Genomic DNA, 26,238 nt, shown 5'->3' with positions numbered 1-26,238 from the left:
TGTAATGTCTGACAAGTTGGCCACTTTTTCTTTGTTCGTTCTGCACACATCTAGAAACATGTCCCTGTGCAATGTTAGCTTGTGTTTAACAAAGTCTGTCCCATCTCAATGTTTTAATTGCTTATTATTTTTTGATAATGGCAAGTGAGAAATATTTATTTTATTTTGTTTTTATCAAACTAAAAATCTTGTGGGTGCGGCGCACCCACAAGATTATTTATGTGGGTGCTCGAGCCCCGGAGCACCCACGTAGTCGGCGCGCATGAATCCAGTTCCTCGCCATAAGATCCGCAGAAATTTTAAGGTGGACGAGTTTTCTCCTTTGATCCTGTTAGGACATGCCTAAAGAAAGGGAAAAAGAGCAAATCAATTACTGCCTGTGATACTTTGTTCATGCCTGCTATTGTGGCGCATGGCCTGTGTGACATTATAAATCAAAGATGTCTGCTTCTGAAGACATTAACAAAGAAAATCGACCATGTCTCCCCATACAAACCTCTTTTTCTTCTTAAGGAAGCGTTCTTCAGTTTTCTTTCTTTTTTTTTTTTTTGGACATTTTGTCTTCACACTAAAAACAATTGTTAATTCATCTAACGTTTCGATTAATTTTCACTATGTTTGTGCAGTTCTGGTCCTCCTCCGTAGTCGAGCGGGTTAAGGCGTTCACTCGTCTTGAGATCGTTCGCTGCGGGACGGCGTAGGTTCGAATCCGGCTCTGGTCGGAATTTATTCGGCCTACGTATAGGGCCGGTGGCAACCCACCATCGTGAGGAAATTGGGGAGCTCCGAGTGAGTGAGCGTAATCCGGTCGAGAAGACCCACTATAACGGCTGGGGATACGTCGGGCTGACCCCCCGACTATTCCAATACTGGTTGAAGATCTCCACGCTTAGAGGTGACGAAGGAAAGTGTGGGAGGGAGACCGGCAGTCGGTAGGTATGCCCAGGCCCTTCATGGGCTGTTGCGCAAAGGATTAAGGATTGTGCAGTTCTGACACTTCATCAATAACACTTTTTCTCATATCTTTGTCATGCTTAACTTTTGGACACTCCTGTAGTTACAAAAAATAAATATTAATGTATTTTCACTTTCTATTTGTTAACAGATAATACCTCTGAAAAATTCTGATAAACTAACTCTAAATCAGGATAGGGGCAGTATTTTATGCTCAGAACCTCAGAGGCGGCCATCTTGGATTCCCGATGCTATGTACCTTCTCTTGACACATTGTCCAGCAAAACAGCTAGTATTATACTTATGATTGCATGCCTCATTATGAAGGCATCCTCCATACACATGTCTCACCTTCATTCAAAAACCCAACGACCTACAAATGGTCAAAATGACTTCTGAAGGAGATATGGAGACATGGTCGATTTTCTTTGTTAATGTCTTCAAAGGCAGCCATCTTTGATGTATAATGTCATACAGGATATGCGCCACAATAGTAGGCATGAACAAAGTATCACATTCAGTAATTGTTTTGCCCTTTATATGCCGGAATGTCAAGTAAAGTGTAAAATATTGCTTAGAATCCTTGCAGAAAATATATACGGAATTCTTTCACTGGATATATCTCCATAACAGTGCAAGATATGAAAAAGCTGTAAGAATATTTCTTGTTCAGTTTTCATTTCTGAGCAAAATATGTCTGTATGGAAAATTGTCAAAAACCAATTTTAAAGGAATTACGATCGATTTTACTTGTTGGTGTGTGGTGAAGCGGTGGCCATCTTGAATTTATGGGCGCCTAGAAATCTTAGGCCCGGTTTGCCAGATGTCTACCAAAGGTTTTTTCCTTTATTTATTTATTTATTTATTTATTTTACCTAAAGTTGAATGACCATTTTACACTGAAACAGTAACAGCAGGAAAATAACAATAACAACAACAAGAAAATAGAGTACATGATGGCACTAAAAACAAATCAAAATTATACATATTAAGTTAACAATTTTCTAAAACTTTGTTCTGGCAAGAATATGTCCACATTTGGAGGCAGGTTATTATATGAGTGAGGAAGCCTGCAGAAAAGACACCGCTGTAGAAGGAAGAGCCTTGTGGTGGGATTGTGGAAGAGCTTAACGTTGTGGGTTGGCCGTGTGGGAACACGTAGGTGAAATTTGTTGAGCAAAAATTCGGATTTAATTTTACCATTCATGATTTTGTGGAAGAATTTCATGTCTGCTAATTCGCGACGAGTGTGTGGTGGTTGGATATTGAAGGCAGACATAATATCTGTTTTGTGAAGGTGTTTCAGAGAAGGTATTCTGTGGCGAGGAATGGCGAGGAAAAAGTTGAGAACAGAATCAATCCGGAAAAGATTTGTTTTTGAAGCCATGGTCCAGATAGGAGAGCAGTATTCAAGAATGGGGGAGATAAGGGATTTGTAAAATATGCTGATTGATGATTGGTTTTGGATTTCAGTGAACCTGTACAGAAGACCGAGAAGACGCATTGCTCTTTTAGTAGTGTTCGTAATGTGCTCATTAAAGTTTAGTTTTTCGTCGATGATAACTGCAAGGTCTTTTTGTGAGGAAACTTTTGTGATGGGATTGTTTTCAAGATAGTAAGCAGAATCGAGTTTGTTCCTTCTTAGGAAAATGGTGAGGCAGGAGCATTTCTTAATTGAAGTTTCCACTGGCGACACCACAAAAGTAGTTCTGTAAGAGCTTGCTGTAAGATTAAAGCATCGTGTTCTGATGAGATTTCTGTGAAGAGTTTAGAGTCATCGGCAAACAGAAGTATATTTATAGGGAAAGGGGACAGTCTGTCGGGGAGATCATCCATGTAAAGAAGAAACAGAAGTGGGTCTAAGACGCTCCCTTGGGGAACTCGAGACAAAACAGGAAGAAAGCTGGAAGAGGTGCCAGGAAGGATGGCACGCTGCTCTCGTGCACTCAGATAGTCTTGTAGTAAGGATAGAAATTTCCCATGGATGTTAAATCTGGATTGTAATTTATGAAGAAGGAGATTATGATTTATTTTATCGAAGGCTTTTGAAATGTCCAAATATATAACGTCACGCTGGGAATTATTTGAGATAGACTGAGTAGCATGTGAAAGTAACACCGACAGATTGGTGAAGCAAGAGCTGCCTGGAAGGAAACCATGCCGAGCAGTATTTATAAGGGGATATGTAAACTTTAGCAACCTGTCTTTCATTATTTTCTCACAGACAATGGAGAGAGGTGACAAAAGAGAGATCGGTCTGTACGAATTAGTGGAATTTTTGTCTCCAGATTTGTAGATAGGTACAATATTGGCACGTTTGAACAAGCCGGGAAACACACCTGTAGAAAAACAGTTATTAAGTAAGAGGCACAGAGGGTGAGCCAAGGAGTCAGCAGTTTTACGAAGAAAAATTGTCGGAATTCCATCTGGGGCTAAGGACCAGCGCAACGGCAAAGAGGAGAGGAGAGATTTTACTTCTTCAAGGGAGGTTTCAATCGAATAGAGAGTATGTGAACTGACAGACTTGACTGTAGGAAGAGGTTCAGAAATTGTCTCTGAGGAGAAATTTTCATGAAAATTCACATTAAAAAGTTGCGCTCTCTCATCTCCTACAGCGGTGGTAGAATTATGCAGTTTCCATCGGCACGCGCGGGTTCTGCTTTCTTGAATTAATTAACGAAAAGAACTTCTTTGGATCAGTCATGCACTCTGATGTCAAGTTATTTACATAATCAATATACTTATATTTGAATAGGTTTTTTGAGTGCCTCCGAATATCACAGAATGTTTTATAAGTGTGTTCATTGGGGCACTGTTTCCACAAGCTCCAAGCCTGATTCTTGTTTTTCAAAATATGAATTAGTTCACTATCAAACCAAACTGGGTATTTCGCAGAGCGCGCTTTCTTGGTGGGAACAAAGTCATTTATTGCATCATGCAGAACTTCCACAAACATCTCCACGGCGTCGTTGATCTCTTCCTGTTCCAGCAGAAACCAGGGGTAGGCATCTAGTGCTCTGCGAATTTCATTCCAGGGGGCTTTTCACCACAGGCGGCGCGGTCCATTCTGGGGTTGGGGTTTCTTGACCTTCTCAGCGGACGGGAGGTGCACAGCGACATCTAAAGAGGCATGGTCTGAGGGTAGCAAGTTCCTTTGTGGAGTTATCTCCATTTCGCACAGTGTTGCCAACACATAGTCCAAATTACTTTCACCTCGTGTTTTGTGCATATTATGTTGCTTCAAACCAATGCCGTGTATGAAAGTGTCGATAAACCATTTGTCATTTGAGCAATTTGCACTTCCGGTGGTTGGAGTTTCCCAGTCAATTGAAAGATTGAAGTCGCCAAGCAACAAGCCATTTCCACACTTCATGGCTGCCAACACCGAATACCTGCAAGCTTCAAGGATATGCAGGGGAGAGTTTTTGTGCGGGCGGTAGTAGGCACCGAGAAGAAGTATTTTACCTTTCAGAATATTAACATCCACCCAAATTATTTCACTGGCCCGACTCAGATCAACACGTAGTTTACCGTTCCATTTCGTGTTTAAACAAATCATGACACCACCGCCACGTTGATTTAGGCGGTCCTTTCTAAAAATATTAAAGTTCTTGGCGAATGGAAGTGCAGCGTCACTCACAGTATCATTCAGCCAGGTCTCGGTAAAAACTAAACAGTCATATTGTATTAATTCACTGAGGTTTACAGTACAATCAGAGAGCTTGTTTTTTATGCTTTGTATATTCTGATAATATACAGAAAAAGCGGTTTGATTTTGATTTGAGGGACCGGGGTTCAGGTGGATGTCACCGCACATGAGCGCGAGGCACAGCAGGTGAAAGTGCCGGGCGACGGTTTGCTTACCTCGTGGTTGCTCCCCTTGGGTCGGTGACCGCGACATGGCTGCAGAGAGACCAGGTACACATCCAGCTGCAGGAAATAAAAAGCTCCTATTTCCCAGGTTCCATCCATCAAACTTAGAGTCAATACTCAACACTGACACACTAGGAAGATATTCTCCACAAATACGATGTTCAAACACACAAATATAACATAAAACTAGAAAAACAATGACACAGTTTGCGGAGAGGAAAAACATGCTCCGTGTACGATCCGCCATCTTGTCCCCGTATGCCATGTTTTGGCACTACTTCAATTATTAATGTTCAGCATAACAATTTATTTATTTACATTAATGAACCCAACCAGCCTAGTTAGAGATTTCTCATTTCATAATGGAAGAGAAATACAGGTCTATCATACATGCTTCAGTGAGCGTTATGTGAAAGTTCTTTCATTTCAGCGTTTTTAAATTGCGTATAAGACATGCAGAATAAATCAATATTTTTATTACGCTTTTCTAAGGCATTGTAGAGGACACTCAATCCTAATATTAAAAATATTATCAAATTTTCATGTTGTTATTTCAAATTATTTGCTTATTAAAATAAAAATATAACGCATACATTTATACATTACACTTTTTCATTTTTTGCAGATGAATGGAAGAATGAGTGGTTGCGGAGGCATTTTTTAATTTCCCAGTTTCTTCTCTTTAGTGGAATCGCGTCAACGCAAGAAAACTCTCTCTTATTGCCTAATCAGGAAGACGCTTTTCCTGAATTTCAGCTGAGGCTTGTTCTGACTATTGTCTCTAGCTCCTTTCAAAATATCCCACATGTATCACTTATAAGTTCTCCCAGAATAGATACATCGGCATTCTGCAAACAAGTTGGAAAGGATGTCATTTTGCCCATGGTTTTAAGCCATTTACCATTCTCGCAAAACAAATTCGACAATTCTACGACTTCAACGCCTATTGCAGTGCCGAAAAGTAGTGTATGTATCATAATGGTTGAAAATCTGGACAATTGTTTGATCATACTAGAAAAATATCTTAACAGTTGGAATTCAAGGAAAACTTTGGTTATTGTTCTCCAGACATATCACGCCGAAGAGAGAGAGCAAATTTTGAAGATCGCGTGGAAAAAGAACCTCCTTGATGTATTGCTTGTAACATGGAGGTGTTATGATGGTTGTCGGTGTGGTGCAAAATGCTTTACTGAAATTACCTCATATAACCCTTTCGACAACATCACAATCACGAAAGTTTTCAAGCATGAAAATGCCTCATTCCGAACTGGATTATTTCCCAACAAATTAATAAATCTTCACAGGAAAACGATTACTGTAGGAATCGTCAACCACTTCCCATACTTCGCCTTAGAGTCATCGAACAGCGGTCAAAGCAAGTACACTGGGTTCTTTGGAAAATTATTTGAAACGGTATACTTGCATATGAACTTCACTCCACGACACAAAATAGTATACGACGCACTGAATTATGGAAGGATGCTAAGCAATGGATCCTGGTCTGGTTTAATAGGGGACATTGCGTCAAGAAGGATTGACTTGTCTCCAAACGCACTGGTTATGCTTGCACACAGGTATCAATTCATTGATTTCACTGTTTCTGCGAAGAGTACAGAGATAAATTTTCTAGTTCCGAGAACAAGGTATCCAAAGTGGAAAAGTATTTTCTTCGTCTATGAAAATCACGTGTGGATTTCTATTCTTGGAGTTCTTCTAATCGTTTGCCTTTTCTTTCTGTTCTCTAAAAAGTGTGGACTACAAGAGTACACTGCATTCAGTGAAAGTTATTCTGCGTCTCATGTGCTGTCAATTTTCCTTGCAATATCAGTGAAACAACCAAGAAGTGATTTGATTAGGATAATATTTCTCATTTTTGTTTTCTTTTGTTTAGTTATTCAGTCGCTGTATCAAGGGAATGTGATCAGAATGTTAAGAGATGTACAGTACTTGCAAAACTATGATACAATGGAAGATATAATATCTGCCAATTTAGCTGTAGTAGCCTTGACTCCACCACTGGATAGACTGATCAAGCAGTCAAGAAGCCATATCTTAAGCAGCATTCGGAGCAGATTGACTTCTTTCAAAGGAATAAATGAGACAATTAAAAGCATTATTCAGGATAAAACTTTAGCTTTATACGCTTTACAGCCCGATATACAACAATTACTCAGAACCAAAGTTCCAAGCGAAGTACGTCCACAACTCCACATGGCTCGAGAACCACTTGGTGTGTTCAACTTCGCCATGGGACTGGTAAAAGGGTCGCCATATTTGCCACGAGTCAACGAAGTGTTTTGGAGATTGAAAGAGTCGGGCCTTGTAGAAAAGTGGTACGCTGATAGTATGAACAAAATTGTAATTGAAAGAGAACTCAGTCAGCAGGTGATATTAACAACGACAGATCTCCAGGCTGCATTCTATTTGTTGAGTGTAGGTTTTGTACTTTCCTCCACATGTTTCCTCCTAGAAAAATTTAGGAAGATGAAAGGAAGAATGGTTTCTTCGGAATTTATTCAAAGAGGTAAAATACTGGACAATTAATTAACTCTCCGTTGTTATACTTGTATCAGAGTAACGCTGTTGGAATACGGTGAGCTTCGGCTCAGAAATAAATTTTCTTGTTTCTTGTCATTTTGTCGAATATATTTTTACGTTAATCATGTTGAAGATAGTTTATATATATGTATTGCTTAATATATATATCAAGTATAAGTTAACATTTTCTTATTTATTCTATAATAACATAATTATATTATTGCATTGCAATGTTACTGATTGACCATGCGCGGAACTGCTGTTCTTCATTCGTGACGAATATCATATTTTAAAGTTCATTTAGCCAAAAATAGTAGCCGTAATAAGTGATTGGAGTCAAATAAAATAACTATTGAAATATCGAAAAAGAAAGAAGACAGTGACACAACATGAATTTAGTGCGCACAGAAATAAAATATGTTTTCAGAAAATGGTTACGAAAATGGTATAAGTGTGTGTGCGGCGCTTACAAAAACATGGACATTAAAATTACATGTCTGCGCATACTGAGAACAATGCCACAACCTATAATAGTCTATGGGCCAAGTGACCAAAATCAAGAATTTGGTATAATTAGGGTGTACTATTATTTTCTTTATGTCACAGTTATTTGGGTGTGTAAAGATACCAAAAAACCATGAGTGCCATCTCAAAGTGGTAGCCAATAGAAATGGCGGCCAATCCAAGATGGCGGATGTTGACATTTGAAAAAACAAATATATCCCTGAAACCAATGGTCCGATTTCAACGATCATTTTTTTCAGATGAAAGCTTAAGATGTGTTTTCGATAGGATCAACCATTATTTTTTACTAATAACTGTATATTTATCATTAATTTATTATTAATCTAGGCATCCGAGAAGAAAGTGTTCCAAACGAAAATTGTAGCGTGAAGATTTATCTTTAATTTGACATATTACCTGTCACCTTGCAATTTCTGGCACCTGGAGCCTACCGACTGCCCACCGACAGGAGACAAATTTAGTACAACTATATATTTTCCTCTTCATCTACTGTATTGTATGCAAGAATTAATGCAACAAAGAATGAACTTTTGTATCGCAGCAGATACTGAGTTCCATCTCACTTTCAGTCCGAAATGGCAAATAATTTACGACACTTATAAAGCAATTTAAATGTCGTAAAGTAACTGAGAAAGTAACTGTTGAAACGTTACTTCTATGGAAAAGAGTAACTCTGTTACAGATACAGCCACTTACTTGTAAAAGTTACTAGTTACAGTTAGTTCCTCAAAAGAAGTACTTGTTACTTGTAACTGAGTTACTTGTAACTAGTTACTTCCAAACACTGAAACTTGTATACCATTTCTACATATCTTAACATAAAATGGGGAGGGGATCGTTTCTTTGATTGCCTTGTTATTGATTTTTAGTTATGGTTTTTATGTACAGTTTTTCTACCTACCTGTGGGTGATCGTGGCAATCGGGTTGAAATGAAACGCCACCTCTTATGCCTTTAGAATCGGTTTGGAAAGGGGGGGATGCTGTCTGCTGCCTACCCAAAATAATTTGAGTAATTAATTCGGCAAAAAAAGAAGCGGGGGGGATGTTCTATATTTGGGGGGGGGGGTGCGTGGGGATAGATACCCTTGGTCTTTATTATTCTTTAGACTGAAATTTTTGTTAAGTGAAAAAAAATAATGCGGTTTTAACAACAGCTGGACGCCAATTGTTGATTTTGGTTTTGTTTCCGAACTGTTATACGCTGTTCATTTTTTTTTAGAAATCAGTTGAAGTTCTTGAGATGTGGAATTGCACAGAAGGTTATTGTAAGATGATGATGATGATAATGGTAATACAAGTAATGATTCAGTTTTCAAAGTTCACTCCTTGCAGCATGGTAGATCTGTCTACATGTTTTGCAGAAACAAATGTACTTCCTACACAAACTTTCACGCATGCACTACATATAGCACAGGGCAATCAGAACAAAAAGAACCAAACCTCAACATTTGAAATAAAAAGCTGGAACGTAACCTTGTTGAATGTGTTGCACAATGTTTCCTCATTAGCCACCATAAAATTACCAAAATTCTTAATACATTTGACATTAATTTCCGTCTTTTTTTCTTCACAAATTTTCCCAACTTCAACTATTCGTAAACTATATAATGAATGCAGTGTTTTTACCTACTGAGGCAATAAAACATAATATTAATTAATGTGAATATTTTAATTAATACTATTTTAATTAAGTTAATATAATTATAATTATTTTAATTTAATTATTATTATTATTATTTTGAGACAGACACTTGGTTCGAAACCCCCCCCCCCCGGCGAAATATATTTCTAGATACGTGCCTGGCCAAGAGTAACATGTCACCTCTATGTTATCTCTACTTGTATCAATGCTCTTTTAATTTCAGTCTAAAATGAAAAAATATTATAATGTAGATGAAAATATAATTTTATTTGGATAATAAAATTTTTATACAGATTTACGCTTTTTATCTCATTTCTTTTGTTTACAGTTACTATGAATGTTGCTATACTCATCGGTGTTCCCTTCATCCTTGGATGTGTTAGAAACATTCACTACTTGATGTGCCTTCGAAAATCTCATGGATTCCATATCTTAAAAAAACTAAAAAAACACTGGTATAGATCTAATTCGGCAATTGTCAATTCTATGTGTAGTTGACAGTATCTCTGGGAGCACTCCTGTAATCTGTTGGCCATAAAATGACGTAGATCGATCGTAGGAGTCACCTGTTTACAGCAATTGATACAGAACAAATATCCCCACAAACATTGTTAAAATTCCTAAGCTTTAAAATGATACATAGAATATAGTAATTGGTAATATGGGCAACTTTGATTGACACGTAACAAGCTTTCCTATTCTCATTTTTAATTTGGTTTCTAGGAGGTGTACCGAATCTATGCAATGTAAGCTTATTTCCCTCAAAATCTAGCTTAGGCTTCTGTCCCTTCAAGAAATCATTTCCTAATATAGTACCTTGATTAAAATCCTTAACGATTGTAAATGGGTGAACAAATGTATGGGAATTTATTGAAAATGTTAGTATCATAATTTCCTTAATCGTCAGTTGACTATTAGTGACCCCTCTAATCGCAGTATTTATATTAAATCGCTTGGCATTGACTGATATGTTCTTATCTCCCGTTATGGAGATTTGACTTCCACTATCCAAAAGGAACTGTTGGTTTTTCCTTCTTTCAAGTTAATAAAAATCAGATCTTCTAAAGGAAAAGTAGAGACCGTTAAAGTTTTCCCCGAATGCCCTGCACCTAGGTCCCCGTCATATGCAGGTCTTACTCTTTTAAAATTGCTTCTGTTCTTACGAAAAGTAGAGTGATTTGCATTTACAACCTGAGTAGTATGCTTATTTAAATCTTCGCGTCCCTGTTGTTGCTCCAAAGATGTTCGCGGCGTTGAAGATGAAAAGTGCGAACACTGAAATCGAGGGTTACCGCCATTCCGCCATCGCCCCCTATGCGAGTGTTCCGACTGTGTGTTGAGATTATTATTGCGGTTGTTATGCCAAGTATTTCTATTCTGAGCTCTATGATTACTATTATGATAATAGGTTCTCCTATTGTTTCTGTCTCTATGTTCATTTTCTCTAACTGTATATGAGAATGATGACTCAATGAATGAATGTTTTTCCCGATGTTCTTCAAGCTTAGTTACTTTAGCCTCAAGATTCTGATGAATGATCCCCACCAGGGACGCCGTTAGGGGGGGCCTGGGGGGCTTTGGCCCCGGCAGTTGTAACTCTGGCCCACGCAAACAAAATTTTGATCGATTAAAAATTATCCTAAATTAATGCTACATATTATTTTCTGGTAAATTTGTAGCAGAGTTGGAAACACTGTTCCGAAGAAAATCTTCGGAAGCAAATGTAGGACAGCAAAATTCCACCCTTTCCTTGCTTACCAGATTATAACCAAGGTCATAAAATCTGCCTGCTTAGAGGTTATTACCCTTGCCCTAAGTTCCTGGAAACCAGACATCCGACCCTTTTGTTGCAAATGACCCTTCCAATACAGATGGAATCAAAGACTCCGCCGTGGCCGAGCGGTCAACAGTAGGTGGTCGAGCGACATAGGCTATGGAGAGAGTTCTCCAGTACTGACATTGTTCTGAGATTTAAAATTGCTCTATGCTTCAGCTTCAGAGCCACAGATTAGCTTTGTGTTCTTGGTTGCGAGGAAGGTCTGCCATCGGGTTCCTACGGTCACTGTGTATTTGTTCGTGTGTGGGAAGACTTCTAGCGTTGTTGTGCATTTCCATCTTGAATGGATAAATTTATCAAAACCGGATATTTTAAAACTATCTCAAAACATGTGGAAGATGACGGCAATGAAGAGGGTGTTGGTCCAAGTTCTGACGTTCCAAAGTTAGACAAAACAAGTGAATGTACTAATGTGAAAACAATGACTGATCTAGGGGTAGATAATCCTAGGCAACCACTTTTGCAAAACTATCCAAATACTACGTTCGGAAAGCGAAAGCGGTCATTTCAAAAACACTGGTTTGCATCTGCGCCGTGGCTAGAATATAGTGTGGAACTTGACGCATGCTTTTGTTTTCCATGCCGTAAATTTGGCACAGATTCAGGATGTGCAGAACCAAATTTCAGGAAAATAGGGATGCGCAACTGGAAGAAAGCATGTGAAAAAATCAAGGAACACAAAGGAACGTCATACCATCTAAAATGCATGGAACTGTGGGCGAATTACAAAGTGAGTACCAATTACTTTTGTAAAACAATTATATATATATATGTGTGTGTGTGTGTGTGTGTGTGTGTGTGTGTGTGTGTGTGTGTGTGTGTGTGTGTGTGTGTATGTTCGTAGATTAAATTTAAAAAATGAAATATGTGTATGTCTGTATCCAGTGTTCAAATTGAAAAAATGCTGCGGGAAAAATTTCACAGCTTCCCTATTCTAATTTTGAGAATTGTACCTGACAGAAAGCCAACTGCGTTGGGCAGAAATTTCTCTAGGGGAGGGGTTTCAAGAATCCCGTATCTAAAACATACGGACTGATTTATATAAATTTCTTGGGTTCAAAGTAAATAACACAAATTTTCCAATTAGTGTACAAGGTTTCAGTAATCACTGATCTCGTCTCAGTGGACTTTTATTTAATATCAGATTTATTTTTATTAGAGGAAGGCAAATTAATCAGGAAATATTTTCTCATTAAATATATATTGTAATTTGCAAACCAACAACAGTATTAATTTTAATGTAAAATTTAGTTCAGAAACTGACAATATATATTTTGATATTAATGTAACATTTACTTGAAATTGAAAGAAATGATTGCGTCAAATTCTGAGCAATGGCAAAATATGATCTAGAATATACTTATGAGGGTAAATTCTTTACATGGTCAGGAGTTAAATTAAAAACTCCCCCCCCCCCATTTTAATTCGAACACTGGATGTACTTTGATTTTCGTCAAAGATATGCAACGGTGACAGAAGAAATTAATGAATGGACAGTAACAAAAGACACGCCTTCCTGTCCAGGGGAGGACATCGCGTAGTGGTAATGTCGTCACCATATAATTCCATATATATCCTTGGTTCGATATCTAGTGGACGCACATAGTGGTTCTGATCAAACTTGTCACGGGCTGCTAATTTAATAATAACTAATTAACTCAATTAACTCAACTGAACTGAGCTTAGCAACGCAACAACGAAGAATCTCTCGCCTCACCTGCTGGGCGAATTAAACATTACATGAAATATAATACGGTCAGGATAAGTGCCTAACAGTCGGAGTTACCGAGAATAAACCTAAGAGGATTTGATTTTAAATACCTGAAATGACGTTACATAATACTACGGTGTTTCTGAATATACATATATATTAAAGCACAGATAAATACACAGTACATCTTGCCCTCTTTCACTCGATCTCACATTCATTCTCTCATTCTATGGCATATTGCGACAATATGACAAATACAAAGGTTAGATTATTTACTACTTTGACCATACTCTTGCTATGTCTTGGCTACATTGCCTTTTACAATTTATCGTTTAGGATTTTAAGTATAAAGTGAATAATTGTTCCTTGTGCGAACCCCTTCTATCTTTTCTGAAGGTATAAATATATTCAATGAACTATTGTTTGCTGTTAACATAAACTCTCATCTTTAACATTTGATTACTCCGCCGGAAAACAGATGTCTAGGGTTGCCATAGCACTGATTTAAGTTATGCAATGATTTGATTCACGCAGATTCGCGGTAGATAGTCGTCATCTTTCTCACACACGCACATGGTTGGATCTTACCTTAGCTGCATTCCCTCTGACCTGGGTTGGGCGGAAGTGGTCCTACAGTTCTGGAAGACATCTGCACTCCAGTGTTGCACTTCGCGGTTATCCTGGTTGGCGAAAGTGGATCGGTCGGCGGCTCCATCTGGCCTCATCGGATCCTGGCTTCACTCGTTCACTGTCGACTCCATACGACAACTTGCGCAATAATAGGTCAGTTCTTCGCGGTCACTCGTAAGTACAGATACGTGACTTGGGCGATGAGATGAACATACGCGATGAGCCATTCGCGGTTTCACATGGATATCAAATGTTATTAACTTTCACTACTTAGGACGTTGTTTCGGACGATTGACACGGGTGGACGTGTCTGGCGTTATTCTCACATAACCACACGTATGTGCACGGATGCGTTGACGGCAAGGGGAGGACGACCCCCTGGTTCTATATTCAGCTCTACTCCATGGCTCTGAAACACTCACTCGAGGAAAACAAATCCAGACCACGAGTCTGCTTGCAACTCGCAGCTCGGTCGTGCGTAGCTCACACTCTGGTGGCGATTCTAGGCAAAACTGTGGCAAACTGTTCCAAATCATCCCTTTTATTCCAGATTTGAACGTAGTGACGCTGTACCCTCTATGATCAGGTGCTTGTTTATTGTTTCTGGTGCTTTGACCGTTGTCCTCCTATCCTGGCCAATGCTCACTCAGGTCCTTAACCCCTGGCAGCAGCCCCTCGCGCAGAGATTAGGCTAACTCTTCCTCTTTTGTATTCAGTCACGAAAAGCAGGAACAACTCGGTAGGGTAGCTTCTCCCTTTCAATTCAACGATGAATCTTTAATAAATCATAACTCCCGTATTTCTGTTCTGATTAGGCTCAAATCTTGGAATCAGTACTTTCATGATGTGGTCTTCCGCTGGTTAAAATCTCATCCAATTCGGTCCATTGGTTTAGAAGTTGCATTTTTCTTGATATTCCCATAAGAATGCATGTAAATCCGAATTCGGGCGAAAAACGGTGGTTGAGCAAGCTAGTGCTGGCTAAGACAGTTCGCTAGACACCTGTATTCGCGACGGATATTAATATTACCAATTGTAATTAATTCCTACTAACAGGCAATTAGATTAATTACTTGTCACTCAATATTTGACCGTTATAACATTCCCCTCCTTTTAATTATGAATTTTTTTCAGAGCGAACTTGCGAGTGACAGGAAAAAATTCATACCACATATTAATGATATTTGTTAGTAATCGCACACATAGGCGTCTGAATAGGGACTCGAACCCTGGACTGTATAACTTTTAACTCAACATTAGAATGAAGTTATACTTTCTGCAATTGTGATATAATCATGAGAGTATAAACAAATATAATAAAGTATACAAGAATACAATATAAAGTACATTTTAACATGGAAATCTCAACGTATATTACCACATACATACTAACTTTGGGTACACCCTGTAGTTTTATACATAATAAAGTGAATGCTGAATAATAAGCTAAATAAGATATAAGTAAATATTTGGTTTGCAATTTGCTCTCTCTCACATATATGTTTGCATACTGCTTGCATTAATTATAAGAAATGTCTACATTTTTTGCCTTTTAATATAAAAAAAATAATCTCTAATTTTCCTATTGTTTACTTTACAATCGGGGTGGCTCTAGTGCAATATTTTCTTCAGTGTCTCCTTTGACATGAGCCGGACTGGCAAAGGAGTCCGCTAGTTTCCCGTCGGGCCTTGAGTATCGGTTGTCTGCTCCAGAGATCGCCGTTCTTGACTCAGTCTACTTCGTCCGGGTTGGTAATCCGGGGAGAGTGAGTCCAAGTTACGGCTAGTAGACGGTCTATTCCAATCGAGTAAATTAGCACCAGTCTGTGGGGACACGACTGTTCTAACCGCATTCACAGCACGATTCCTCTCATCTTGACTCGGGTTGTTTTGACCCCGGCAGTGTTGCCATCTCGTGTTTTCTCCATCCCTATCGTCTCGGAAGTGTTGCTGTTGTGGGCGGTGATTGCTGTACCGGCCTCGCTGGGGATAAGGGGTGGTTAGCATTACTTTCACTCCGCAGTCCTGCAATGTGCTTTTCCACTCGTTGCTCAAAAACTGTGATCCTCGGTCATAGAGCTTCCGTTTCTCAGGGTTGGAAAGAACTTCATATGCCTGTTCAAACTCTTCAAATATTTCGAATGGCGGATTCCGCTGCTCTAGCCAGATCCTTGCATTCCCTTTGGGTAATTTTCGCATTAGCCTCAAGCAGTCTGGGCTATCGACATCGTAGAACAAACAATCTCTCTTGAAGTCCCCTATGAAGATTGACGGTAAAATCTCGTCGTGATCGGGGTTGTACGTTTGAAAATTATCTATGCCGACTTTTGAGAAGATTCCGCGAGTATTCGACTCCGGGTTGGAAACACTGCGTGTCTCCTGCTGGGCGAAAGCGTTCAAGCTCGGCGAGCTCCCGCTCCGGCCGATGACGTCACGCGCTGCTTGGCGATCCAAGGAAGTTGGTGCTGATTGACAGGTCAGCTGGTTGGTCACGTCTGCTGCGACGAGCAAAGGGGTTGGGTTCGCATCCCTGGACGTTGTCTCCAATCGGCGAATCTCTTCGTCCTCGTTTCTTCTCCGTTGCGTGATTTGGAAATCCTTCAATTCACGTGTCTCTGCTTCCATTCGTTCCAATCGGCTGGTTAGGCTCGTCCGATTCTCGGTCATTCTTGCGTCCAGCGTTCCAACAGTTTCTTGAACCTGACGTAACTCTACACGCAGATCTTTCTGCATTGCGACTACATGGTCGTTTGTCTCTTCATGTCTCCTTTCGCACTCCTTCTCCGACTGAAGTACTTTCTCCTTCATTCGGTCATTTTCGGATAGCAGTACTTGGAAACGGCGGTCCCATTTTTCTTCCCACTCTTTTCTTCTTCTTTCTTCCATTTCTTCCTTCTCTCTCCTTTCGGCAGCCTCTATCTTCCGCCTTTCTTCTTCTTCTCCCTTCCTCTTCTGATCTCTTTCTTCATCTCTGGCTTGGATGTAGCTGATTAGCTGAGAGAACATGGCCTGCACGTCCATCTTCTCTGGAACTGGCAACCCCGTTACCGACTGATCTTTCCCTAGATCCTTATCAATGTTGCCGGCTGGCGAAACGCCTGCGTCTGTGGAATGCTCAACCTCTGGGCGGTCCATCGTATTGTCGGCTAATCGCTGGCGGCGTCGAGTGCTCCTTTGCATGCCTCTCTCCCTTCTTCTTCTTCTTCTTCTCGTGGCTTGCTATCGCCGAAGGAAAAAGATATCAAAATTCTTTTCCTGGTTTCTGGTTTCAGATCCCGGGGATCGCACCCCTCACCTGCTTCCGTGTGACATAACGCGTGTCCTTTTGTCCTTTATCGTCCGAAGTTAATAACGCCCATTGTTAATAAAATAATAAGGTCCTCTAATAATTCTGCTATGGAAAAATGCTATAGTCGCAACAAAGTATTTCACTATTACACCATAAAAAACACACAAAATGGTTCTAGCTACACATCGATTGCATATTCAGTTAATTAAAATCACCGTACAAATTACACATTAATACTTTAAATGAACACGTCTCTACAGATTCTTATCAGGATTTTCAGTTACAGGTTGCAATCATTTAACTTTCAACAAAAAAAATCTTAGTTCCCCCTTTAGCGTTAAATTCTGGTACCCTGTCGTAGACATTCGTAGGCTGAAGACTATCTTTAACAACAAGTATTAAATCCCCTTGGGTAATAGACATAACTGATTGTTAACCATTACAATCAAACTTAATAAAAATTCACATTGAGTAGATAAGCAACTAATTAGAATACTCGTGACCTCCAGGTTCCTTACTAGCCTGCCTGTAACATCGTTCTACGAGCCTAATTCCTATTTGCTTCCTATTTGCCTACTCTTCTATTTGCCTATTCGTCGATTATTTGGGCCTACTTTTTACACCCCTACTTGTCTATTCACATAATCGTCGATTATTCGGCGTACTATTTTACTTGCCTACTTATTTTATTTGCCTACTCGTCGCTTGTTCGGGCAACTTTTTATATGCCTACATATTTATTTGCCTACTCGTCGCTTGTTCGGGCGCCATATTTTGTCACGGGCTGCTAATTTAATAATAACTAATTAACTCAATTAACTCAACTGAACTGAGCTTAGCAACGCAACAACGAAGAATCTCTCGCCTCACCTGCTGGGCGAATTAAACATTACATGAAATATAATACGGTCAGGATAAGTGCCTAACAGTCGGAGTTACCGAGAATAAACCTAAGAGGATTTGATTTTAAATACCTGAAATGACGTTACATAATACTACGGTGTTTCTGAATATACATATATATTAAAGCACAGATAAATACACAGTACATCTTGCCCTCTTTCACTCGATCTCACATTCATTCTCTCATTCTATGGCATATTGCGACAATATGACAAATACAAAGGTTAGATTATTTACTACTTTGACCATACTCTTGCTATGTCTTGGCTACATTGCCTTTTACAATTTATCGTTTAGGATTTTAAGTATAAAGTGAATAATTGTTCCTTGTGCGAACCCCTTCTATCTTTTCTGAAGGTATAAATATATTCAATGAACTATTGTTTGCTGTTAACATAAACTCTCATCTTTAACATTTGATTACTCCGCCGGAAAACAGATGTCTAGGGTTGCCATAGCACTGATTTAAGTTATGCAATGATTTGATTCACGCAGATTCGCGGTAGATAGTCGTCATCTTTCTCACACACGCACATGGTTGGATCTTACCTTAGCTGCATTCCCTCTGACCTGGGTTGGGCGGAAGTGGTCCTACAGTTCTGGAAGACATCTGCACTCCAGTGTTGCACTTCGCGGTTATCCTGGTTGGCGAAAGTGGATCGGTCGGCGGCTCCATCTGGCCTCATCGGATCCTGGCTTCACTCGTTCACTGTCGACTCCATACGACAACTTGCGCAATAATAGGTCAGTTCTTCGCGGTCACTCGTAAGTACAGATACGTGACTTGGGCGATGAGATGAACATACGCGATGAGCCATTCGCGGTTTCACATGGATATCAAATGTTATTAACTTTCACTACTTAGGACGTTGTTTCGGACGATTGACACGGGTGGACGTGTCTGGCGTTATTCTCACATAACCACACGTATGTGCACGGATGCGTTGACGGCAAGGGGAGGACGACCCCCTGGTTCTATATTCAGCTCTACTCCATGGCTCTGAAACACTCACTCGAGGAAAACAAATCCAGACCACGAGTCTGCTTGCAACTCGCAGCTCGGTCGTGCGTAGCTCACACTCTGGTGGCGATTCTAGGCAAAACTGTGGCAAACTGTTCCAAATCATCCCTTTTATTCCAGATTTGAACGTAGTGACGCTGTACCCTCTATGATCAGGTGCTTGTTTATTGTTTCTGGTGCTTTGACCGTTGTCCTCCTATCCTGGCCAATGCTCACTCAGGTCCTTAACCCCTGGCAGCAGCCCCTCGCGCAGAGATTAGGCTAACTCTTCCTCTTTTGTATTCAGTCACGAAAAGCAGGAACAACTCGGTAGGGTAGCTTCTCCCTTTCAATTCAACGATGAATCTTTAATAAATCATAACTCCCGTATTTCTGTTCTGATTAGGCTCAAATCTTGGAATCAGTACTTTCATGATGTGGTCTTCCGCTGGTTAAAATCTCATCCAATTCGGTCCATTGGTTTAGAAGTTGCATTTTTCTTGATATTCCCATAAGAATGCATGTAAATCCGAATTCGGGCGAAAAACGGTGGTTGAGCAAGCTAGTGCTGGCTAAGACAGTTCGCTAGACACCTGTATTCGCGACGGATATTAATATTACCAATTGTAATTAATTCCTACTAACAGGCAATTAGATTAATTACTTGTCACTCAATATTTGACCGTTATAAACTTTAAACTGTACGTCCAGTCCCGATTGGCCTCCTATTTGTGCATGAAGAGGACATAGAACATTTGGGGACAAAATCGTAATTCGGGAGCTAACGTGCTCAGCCACTGAGGCGGCTAAAATTCAATAGGTTTCCATTTTGGCTATTTTACCTTTTTTCCTACCTCGTATGTTAATTTCTACGACAAGTCAATGTGGATTGATGAATGATGGACGGATGGGAAAGTGATGGGAGCATAGACAAACAGAATGAGTCACCAATGGCTGGTGGAGGTTTGAACATGGGATCTCTGATTTCGTAGCCCTTTACGCTTACCACTCCGCCACGAACACTGGAATAAATTAAATAAGTAATCCCATGGTTTAGAATGAATGTCGGAGAGAGTGGAAGCCGAGATAATAACATGTACACTAATGCATTGTTGGCATTGCTAGCAGATGTTAACGGTCTACCGATACCTCGCAGAACGGAGAAATAATTTTTACCTATATTTGCATTGTTTTAAAAAATATATACAGCACTGACGAACGAAGGAACAAAGCTAATCTCTACTGTCTAGAGCAGGGGTTCGCAAACATTTTCGTTTCACGGCGCCCTTCGTGTTTCAAGATTTTTCCACAGCGCCTACGTCATGAATGTAGGCCTATCTAGTACTTGCTTTGATTGACTGAACTGATGTTTTAAGTCCATGCATAGTAAGGCTAATTGGGACTGGACCTACAGTTTAAAGTGGGATCCGAACCACTATGTGACTCCACCGTGTAACGAACCCGGGACCCCTTAATTACAAGGTGGCGAACTCTAACACTTCGCCACCGGGGAGGCCCTATCTAACACTTGTAACGCTCTGTTAGTGTGCTTACGTTGCTTGCCTTAAGTTAAAAAATAAACATATTTAAAATTCAGAAACATTTTTTATGTAACAAGTACAAAATAAGAACATGTATTTGGAACAATCATATCGATGACTGAATTTCATTGAAAATATTGGAACATCACGCGGCGGCCCCGTAAGCCTACCAGGGCGCCGAGGCGCACACTTTGGGAACCACTGGTCTAGAGATTACAATTTCTGTAAAACTGAGTCCTAGGTTTGAATCCTGAAGGAGATATTATTTTCTTTCATTATTACAATAACTTGTCATCGTAATCAAAAATAATTTAAAGTCCATTTTATGCTCAAACATATTAATCGGAACTGGATTTATAATGTCAATTGGACTCCGACCCATTGTGTAATGTGCCTCCACCGGGACTTGAACCTGGCACTCTTTGGTTATAAGGGAACGTGGTAAACCACACCTGGGAGGCCCGCCGTGGTGAACGTGTCGTTATAAGAAATATGCAATATAAAGCAAAAATGTGAATTTATTCTTGAGAATGTTAAAAAACAACAAGAAAAAACAGAATATTTGAGTCGCTAATAATATGTGATGGCCGTTTGCGAGTTTTCCTTCATTAATTGCCATTCATAATCGTCAACATTGCGATTAACTAAAAGTAACAAAAAAGCGGTACAAAATTTGAAAAATAAAATATACATAGAATAAAAGTAAATGGCAATTAATGAAGGAAAACTTACAAATGAACTGAAAAGAAAGGTAATAACAAGTTGATATTTACTACCTACTTTTGGGCTTTTTGAAATTGTCATTTTTGGCGCCAATTTACCTGTAGCATGGTTTGTGGCTATTATAAACGCGCTCCCTACTGATAACACGAACTGAGACAGAAATAAACAAAGTGTGAAAATACCTAAGTCAGTGTCTTCATGACACTTGTACAAACCACCAACGTCGTTTTGCGATAATGCAGGGTGCAAGTTTAGAGGTGCACAATTTTCGAAAGAAAAGTGGCACGCGTCCTATTTTTCCTATTACATCTCGAGGCATTGGTGTACACATGGGGGAGCTGATGAGGCTACAACTCTCACAAAACTTTGAGAAAAACAAAATTTTGAAATGAAATCTGTAAAGAACGCGGGGGAAAAAACAAATTGGTAAGTGCAACCCCCACACCCCCTAAAATGACCCTAGATACCATTTCTCTCTTTGAACAACTTTAAAAAGGAATCCCAAAAGTGGTAATTACCAAATATTTTATATTGTCTCTCTCCACCTCCCCTCCGAAGGAAAATCCTGCGTACGTTTGTGTCTGGAGGAGAGTTACAAATCACTCGCGTAATGTAAAGTGCTGCTTGCGATGGAATACTGCTAGAATTTAAATTTGAAAATAATTTCAATGTTAAAGGCGTCATCATTATTACTATTATTAATATGATTTTGTAACGTCCTATTATTGTTATCATTACGTCCCTGCCTAAATTCGCAGCCAGAAATACGATTGATTGATTGAGTTATTGCTTTAAGTCCACTTTATGCACAGTAAGGCTAATGGGGACTGGACCTACAGTTTAAAGTGGGGTCCGAACCACTATGTGCCTCCACCGGGTATCGAACCCGGGACCCCTTGATTACAAGGCAACGACGCTACCACTGCGCCATCGAGGAGGCCCAGAAATACGAATAAAACGCGATCTTCTATCTTCAGGAAAGCAACGTCTTGACAAGGCACAAGGCGGTCCTAAGACCAGCACAAAGCTTGAATGGAGACAATACAACAAGCTTGTTCAACAAATGTTGGCGCGAAGGTTGCGGACAACCAAAGGCGGCACTGCGTCCCAAATACTTTCTGAACTGCCTGTCATAAAATATTCCTGCGAGAGGACAGTCGTCACCTGTCGAACCTGACAAATTGCAAGGAGCGGTCTTTCTTGCTTTAAGGGAACAAGGGAAAGATGGAGAAGATAAAGGGAAGGAAATGACAATCAAATGGTAGAGAAGACTTATCCCTGGGTTGTACCCCTGCTGTTTGAGAGCACAGTTTCTGAAAGGCAATACGCAAATATGGTTAAATTTTCCCTTCCCCAGTAAATCTTTGTTTCCGATTCATTTTGTTCATTCTACTAGATTTTGCTTCTATCCAGAGTGCCAAGTACCAGAACGGTCCAATGAGCTCGGTGCCCTCGAGCAAGGAATAACTTGAGTGAGGAGGCAGGAGGGCTTTGGGGGAGGGAGGCGGGGCAGATGAAAGAGGACGAAGAAAATGTAGCAGTTTACTTACATGATGACTCGTGAAAGTAAAAATTGTTATTGCTTGCTTGATAGAATGAAAGATATGAAATTAGTAATATTTTTCTAGTTTGCTTCGCTCTCAATATAAGCGTTTCTAATAAGTAACAAATTATAATTGTTATCCGAAAAAACTGTGTATGTGTGTGTGCGTGTATGTAATATGTTTTGTTAATGATGACATACTGGATACCAAATAATGTAAAAAGTAAAGTGCTCCCCTGTACTTTTCACAACGCCATGTAGGCGTATAGAGAGTGTGGAGTTTGGGCTCCATACTTTCTTGATCACGGCCGAAGGTGGCCGCCTTTACCCGCCAGAGTTCCCTCCATGTACCCACTTTATACGACGCTGGGTGAGCGCCCGTGCCGCTTGAACAGATGGGAAAAAATCCCGGTTCACCTCCGCCGGGGATCGAACCCGGGTCTTTCTCATGGTAGTCAGACGCCCTAACGATTGAGTTCTAGGACACCAAATAATGACTAAAACTATATGCGGGAGTGCTCTGAAAATACTAAATAGTTAAAATCTGAAAATGTGTTGTGCTTATTGATACATAGAAATTATTCTCAGTTGTAATTAATAATGGTAATTATGAAAATATTTCGTTGTGGAATTGTATTACTTTTAAAGAACAGGTATAACAGTTTTTTCAGTGATTTTATAGTAAAAACAGTATGCTATTCAGCGCAGCTTTGTGTGAATTCACTGGAAACCGCAAGCCTTCGCACAGAAGTTTGATATCAAATATAACCAACATGAGATTGAGGTACTACAAAACTATGTTCGTAATATAAAACAAACAACCACACTAAACAGCATTTCTGACCTGCATTCAGTTTTGCCGGAAACAATTTTTCCAATTACAGCAGAGCTGTTACAAGTAGCATTAACGTTACCAGTATCATCTTGTGCGTGTGAACGATCTTTTAGCGTGCACAAGAGATTAAAATCTTACCTCAGAAACAAATCAAACCAAGAGAGAACATCTGCTTTGGCAACCATAAACATAGAACAAGAAATTTCAACGTCATTAAATGTTGATCGTGTCATAGACTCGTTTTGCATTACAAACGAAACGACGTCATTCTTTGATAGTTCCAAGAATGTAACTTCCGGTAATGGCCTAGGTCTCAAGATTAGCAATTGCTACGTAAGTAAGCACGAACACAAATGTGTCAACAGTCCACAGCTGCGACTCCTGTATATAGTTTAAAACTGTGTTTACAAGCTTCGTTGTACTGATTTTTGCATGTCTCAGCAGAGAGGAATTTTCAAAAACATCTCTCCTCAAAGTGCTAAGCAGATTTCGTAATTTCTGAAAAATGAATATGTGTAAGATTTCATCTGTAGGTTTGTTTGTTTGATTTGTTGTCTTCACTTTATGCACAGAAAGGCTAATCAGGACTGGACCTACAGTTTAAAGTGGGATCCGAACCACTGTGCCATTATCTCCACTGGATATCGAACCCGGGACCCCTTGATTACAAGGCGACGACCTTACCACTACACCATCGGCGAGGCCCTTTCACCTGTAGGTTTGGAAGAATCCTCATGATGGTTGCATTTGTAGCTGTGTTGAAAATAAATGTAGTAGTTTTGTCTTTCCGGAAACTTAATATCAAATATCTTGACAGACAATAATGCAATCCACAGGAGGATTCTCCAGAATAGCTAAATAGGAAAAATCCTGCACAGAATAATTTATCAGATGACAAGAAATCAGCTTAGCACTTCCACAGTAGTTTCGATAAAAAAGAAGAAGTTGTCATTGAGACAGGCAGAAAGTAAAATACATTAAGAAAACTGTAAAGTAATAGTTTAATAGTAGTACTTTCATAAATTGATTTGCTTCCTGAAAATTCTTGAACTCTAATGTTTATTTGAACTCCAGTATTCACATATATATTATATACACTTCGTAGTAGTTTTATATACCAATGCACTATATATGTAGCAATATTATAATGTAATATAATGTACATATGAAACATATATATATATATGTGTGTGTGTGTGTGTGTGTGTGTGTGTGCATCACACAGAGTTGTTTAACTTTACTGTCTGGTAATATTTGCATAGGAACAAATTTTAGATTTGGCCCCCCCGAACTGATCAACCTAGCTACGTCCCTGATCCCCACAAACATTGTTAAAATTCCTAAGCTTTAAAATGATACATAGAATATAGTAATTGGTAATATTCTCCTACATGTACAGTCACGAACACTTCTGGATTGACTCTTCTGGATTGACTTTCATTGTACTTGTTAGAATCCCAGTGTCCGTGGCTTTACACTGTGTAATGTTAATTTGCATTTTGAGAGTCCTAATGAAAATATATACATAATTCGAGATGTGCTCCATTTGCATCTTGTTAATGTGCTTTGTTGGCCCGTTTTATAATTCAAATGTGTAACGCTATTCCTCGTTTGCAAAGGAATATGAATCAGATTGTGTGCTATTCGTTTGTTTCCTTTCTTTTGGAAAGTAATACGTCACCAGGGCCCGTCAAGTATCTGAGCGACGCTCGCTGAGCAAGATCTTTGCTCGTTGAGCAGACAGACCATTAACTTGATACTGTTTGCTCATTGATCAAAATATCAGTGCCTTTGAATAAACTGTGAATCTGTGATGAATGTGGCTGCTTCAAGTGGACAAGATTTCGGTGTTTGAAAAGCTGTTAATTATGGAAATAGATTAGTTGATGTGAACAAAACTGTCGAAATTTTCATTTTCACACATATGACGTAAAGGTCATAGGCCTTTAAATGTTAACATAATCATTCGTTCTCCATTGTACTCGGGATAGCAAAGGCCTCGATTATCAGACACGTAGCAGTGAGCGGAGATTTTATGCACACACAATTAGTTGTCAGTAAACAAAGTTTAAAGTGTTGTTTGAAAGGTTTAATCCGGTATGGCAAGGAGAGTCATTATTCAAAATTTAACAGAGGTTTGCATATTTAATGGTTACAGTTTAAAGTTGCGTTTGAAATTTTCCGAAAAGAGGACTACAAATCTTTATTCGTTGTGCGAATATCAAACTGTTCAGTTGATTCTCATTTGATGCACCGTAATCGAAAGAACGCGGGAGGAAAGTATAAAAAAAGAGTTCGGCGTAGGTTTGTCAAAAATTAATCCCGTGTTTCCCGCTTTCCATTTAATGGTGCAAAGTCATGATTTTCGACATTGTTATACCTGGTTAGATGATAGATCCTTAACACACATTTGAGTGTCGGCATGTAAAAAATCGTCCAATTTCAAAGAAAAAAAGGTGCTACAAGTGGCGCGGAAGGGCAGAGCGAAAAAAAAAGGTGGTTGCGCGCTTCGGACATCATGGTGCTAGTGTAAATGAAGAAGCTAGCCGGAAAATCTGCGAGATTACGATGGTTGCAGTACGTTTCAAATGGAAGTGGGTGTGTTAACCTAATCCTAGTTTACGCCTGCTCAATTGGTATGTGGTTTACAGCACATTCCATGTGTTTCCGGCTGAGTGGGAAAAGTGTTTGCC

The sequence above is a fragment of the Lepisma saccharinum genome, chromosome 29, assembly GCF_977018435.1.
Source record: "Lepisma saccharinum chromosome 29, izLepSacc3.1, whole genome shotgun sequence".
NCBI classification, from domain to species: Eukaryota; Metazoa; Arthropoda; class Insecta; order Zygentoma; family Lepismatidae; genus Lepisma; species Lepisma saccharinum.
The sequence above is the reverse complement of the archived record's forward strand: the minus strand, read 5'-3'. Positions refer to the sequence as shown.